General features: G+C 33.1%; 1 pseudogene; it reads left to right on the top strand.

The window, feature by feature from the left end:
• Positions 1-1,964: 1,964 nt before the first annotated feature.
• Positions 1,965-3,920, top strand: LOC143610633 (L-type lectin-domain containing receptor kinase IX.1 pseudogene; annotated as a pseudogene).
• The last annotated feature ends 1,169 nt before the right edge of the window (positions 3,921-5,089 follow it).

Here is a 5,089-nt window from a genome sequence, read left to right as displayed (position 1 = left end):
AAAACAAAAAAATTTTTTTCTTTTTAATTTGTATTATACCTATACACATATGTATACTTTCATTTAATCTCTAGTTACGTAATATACACATATGTACATTATCATTTACCTTAAATTATACATATGTGTATAGGAAAAAACATGTGTGTACATATTATACATATATGTATAATAAAAAAACCGATTTTTTTTTCTTTTTAATTCGTATTATATACCTATACACATATGTATACTTTCATTTAATCTCTATTTATGTAATGTACACATATGTACATTATCATTTACCTTAAATTATACATATGTGTATAGGAAAAAAAACATGTGTGTACATATATGTATATGTATAATTTAGCTAAATCGAGATTTTTTTTTACATTTTTTTTAGAAACCGGGATGATAAATAAGAACTTTGATTTTTTTACTTTTTTTATTTTTGTGTTTTTTTTGTTTTATGATTTTTTTTTTATTTTTAGGTTTTTTTGTGGTCCAAAATGGTTCTCATAGTTCTCAATTCCCAAAAAGTTCTCACATAATCCTAATCCTATATATATATATATATATATGTTGATTAATTAAGTATTTTAAAAACTTTTCATAATATTAACCAATAACACCTTATTAATATTTAAAATTTAAACATTCCTTATCCAACACTTCAAACTGTTATAAATAAGAATCACCACATTCATTTTATGCAATTTTAAATCTTCTAATATTCTCTTAACTCAGAATAATCACCATTATTTAAACAACGAATTTAATGTTAATATGTCTTTGTCATTTTCCTATGAATTACATTCATATGAAATGAAACAAATCATTTTGTTATATTTTAATTTTTGATTTTATATGTTGCTTGATTATACAACTTTTAATTGTAAAATATAAAAATCAATTAAAAATTTCAAACACAAAATATTAATGAGGACAAATTTATCATAATCAATCAACTTCAGATTCTAAGGATGATTATATCATCAAAGTTCATGTAATCTTGTTTTTGGGATAATCATGTTTTTTGGATAAACATGAACAAATGATCTCAAATTACATCATATTAATTGTTTAAAATGTATGATATTTTATGTGTATGAATTTTATTTTATTTTTGGTTAGTTTCATGGATATTTTTTTTCAATATTTAGGGTTGGTATGTATTTGAACGAACCTTATTTGTAACACGGACAACTATACGTGGCTACATTAAGAGTTACAAGCAAACCTATATGTTACCGTATCAAGAGTTAAAAGAACACATGGACAAAGATTTTGATTTTTGATAAATAATGTATACCGACCAATATAACAACAAATTAGTGTGCACGAAAGTTTTTTTTACTTATTTTTAACATATTTGTGTAACCTTAGTTATGTAATTTTTACAATTTTAATGTAAATTGTAATTGTATTAACAATATATGATAATTTTGTTGAATGAATTTCACTTAATGGTTAGAGTTTAAAATTTTCATAAATTACCTGTATAATACACGGGCCTCAAACTAGTCATTGATATATAATTCATATAAGGTCATGGGGTATACTCTAAGATCTAACATAAGTTAATATAACATGGAACTTTAAATATGCATTAAACCACTTCTCACTAGTGTTAAATTTGTTAAAAAAAAGCTCATGGATTATGCTTTTAGCGGGTTAAAAGGAACAATATATATTAATTATGTATTAATTACTAATTGATTTGTTATGAATTATAGATTATACCATTTTCTTTAAATGAGATGGAGTGAAAGAGAGAAAAATAAGTGATGTGGTGCTTATTTGTCCTAAAAGCTAGTGTGTCATAAATAGTGTTGACGATTTCAATGACCAGTCATTCTTGTGATTTTGTCAACAATTAATTTCAAGTTTAGCATATATCATAAATAGCAACGACTATTTCAATGTTATTCTCATTTAATATGCAGCTATTTATGGACGCCATGATTTGCTCTTGCCTAATCATGGCTACCTCTTTCTCATCTCCAGGGATTGAAACTACTTGTGTTATTCTCCTTGTTTCTTCCGTGTTCCTCTTTCACTTGTGTGAATCTATAGATTTCCAAATTACCTCTTTTGTTTCTGATACAAAAAATATACTCTACTCAGGTGATGCGGTACCTTCTTCCGGTGCCGTAGACTTCAACCGACTTGACGACGTAATGCGTGTTGGTCATGTTCAATACACAGAATCAGTCCAGATGTGGGACAGAAAATCTCAAAAGCTCTCTGATTTCAGTACTCGCTTCACTTTCATCATAGATATACAAAACCAATCTAGCTATGGCGATGCTTTTGCCTTCTTTCTTGCCCCAGTAGGCTTCCAAATCCCACCAAACTCAGCCGGCCAATATCTAGGCCTGTTCAACACAACAGACTATAATTCACCCCAAAACCAACTTGTTGTTGTGGAGTTTGATACTGTGGCAAATACATGGATTGATCCTCCATATGGTCACGTGGGCATCAACATCAACTCACTTGGTTCAGCAAGTTACACTGCTTGGAATGCTAGTTTGCACAGCGGACATTCTGCAGATGCTAGGGTATCATATAATGCTACCACACAGATGCTGAGTCTGTCTCTGAGCTACGGTCCGTCTACAGATAATATCAACCTTTCTTATAAGGCTGATCTAAGGAACTTTCTTCCCGAGTGGGTGACAATTGGATTTTCGGGTACCACAGGTCTTGTAAAGGAGAAGCATATTCTTCAATACTGGGAATTCAGTTCAAGCTTGAACACGGAAGATAACTCAAGCAAATGGAAACTAACAGTGGGATTGGCAGTTCCTCTTGGTGTTCTAGTCGTAGGAGGCATTGTAGCATATGCTATATTTTGGATGGGACGAAGACAAACAACGCCACAATCAGAAGATATAGTTGCCTTGACATCAACTATAAACGATGATCTAGTAAGAGGTACGCGACCCAAAAGATTTACTCTCAGAGATCTCTCCTTGGCTACCAACAATTTCTCTAACGACCAGAAGTTAGGCGAGGGGGGATTTGGGTGTGTCTATAAGGGCTTCTTATCCCGTGAAGGCACCATGATTGCCGTCAAGAAAATTTCGAAGGGTTCCAAACAAGGAAAGAAAGAGTACATGACTGAAGTGAAGATCATCAGCAGTTTAAGGCACCGAAACTTGGTGCAACTCATTGGCTGGTGCCATGATGAAACTCAATTCTTGCTAGTGTACGAGTTTATGCCAAACGGCAGCCTTGATTCCCATCTGTTTTACAAGAAGAGTCTCCTTAAATGGGGAGTTAGGTACAGGATCGCTACAGGTTTAGCCTCAGCATTGCTATATCTCCATGAAGAGTGTGAACAATGTGTGATACATCGAGATATTAAAGCAAGCAACATCATGCTTGATTCAGGCTTTAATGCAAAGCTTGGTGACTTTGGATTGGCTCGGCTCATGGACCGTGAACTGGGTCTAAAAACAACAGCCTTAGCTGGAACTTTAGGCTATTTGGCTCCTGAGTATGCAACAACTGGAAAAGCCAGCAAAGAGTCGGATGTGTATAGCTTCGGGGTGGTTGCATTAGAGATAGTTTGCGGGAGAAAGGCAACAGACAAAGTTGACCGAAACTCCGATCTTGGGTTGGTTGAGTGGGTATGGGGTTTACTAGGAAAAGCTGAGCTACTTTCTGGTGTGGATTGGATGCTGAACAATGAATTCAACGCAAAAGAAGTCGAGCGTTTGATGATGGTGGGGTTATGGTGCTCACACCCTGACCGGAATCTAAGGCCGTCTATCCACGAAGTAATTCAGGTGCTTAAGTTCGATGGTGCACTCCCAAATCTTCCAATGAGGATGCCAGTGCCCATCTATTACACAGCATCGGATCATAACTCAGAAGTCAGTTCGTCTAGCGCCACAATGACCAACAGTAGCATCGATATGATACGTTGATTTATAGTCTACGTTGAAAACGAAAATTGAGCATTCTATATGTCAGGTTCTCATTAATATATTTTGTGTACTGTGTTAAAGATTGATCGATTGTGGCGGACTGTGTTTGAAAAGGTGTGGGTTACATTATAATGTTATTTACACATGGACCATACACCTAGGTGGACAATTCGAGCACTCATTGTATAGTAAAAATAAGTAGACAAGTTCTAAAACTAATTACATATATATAAATTAATGTTTGTTATCATTTTAAAGTTAAATAATATGCGTATTGTGCATTCTGTGTATTGTGTTAAAGATTGATTGATTGTGGCGGATTGTGTTTGAACTTTTCAAGTGGGGGTCACATTATAATGTTATTTACACATGGACCAAGTACCTACGTCAACTATTCGAACACTCATTGTGTATTAAAAATAAGTAGAAAATTTCTGAAACTAATTACAAAATATATAAATTAATGTTTTGTTATCATTTTAAGATTTTAAAGTTAACTAATTTGCTTGAAAATGTAGATGAGCGGAAGTTCTTCCTGTAATATGATTTCGCTAAGTAATTAAACGATAGAGTAGAAATCCTCTTTTGACCATCTGCAATAATAAACCATAAAAATTGTCACATCATTGTTAGATCATATTCCAAACTTAAAAAAAAAGCTCATTGAGTATCTTTTACAACAACAAATATACACAAACCCCATTAAAATTATTAAATATGTATGTATACATAGAGAGAGATAGGTTTGAAAGAGAACTACCCAACCCTTGATCATCTACGTCCATCTTATGGTGCACTTTTGATCATATACATCACATTATTTTCTAAAAAAAACATTAAAATATCAAAATAATAATAATAAAAAAATTTATAAACGACAAAAAACAAAAAAATAAAAAAAAGTAAAGAAACAATGTTTTTTTAGCTGAGGGTGAGGTAGGTTTGTTTAGCTAGGGGGTTGGGGCGGGTATTTTTAGCTAGGGTAGGCGGTGGGGAGGGGGGGGTTAATTTTATTTGTATGTTTAGTTGGTTAATTTTATTTGTACCGGTTACCACCTCTATATGTGTGTATGCATGCGTACGTGAGAGGGAGAGCATGTCATATCAACCGTCCTTCGCAGGTTTGTAGAACAAGGCTTCCCACCCAAAAATTTCACTTCACAACAAGA

This window comes from Bidens hawaiensis, unplaced genomic scaffold (genome assembly GCF_021521415.1).
Source record: "Bidens hawaiensis isolate Kalapana, Puna unplaced genomic scaffold, B.hawaiensis_p1.1 tig00027288_1, whole genome shotgun sequence".
Taxonomy (NCBI): Eukaryota; Viridiplantae; Streptophyta; class Magnoliopsida; order Asterales; family Asteraceae; genus Bidens; species Bidens hawaiensis.
The sequence above is the reverse complement of the archived record's forward strand: the minus strand, read 5'-3'. Positions and strand labels throughout refer to the sequence as shown.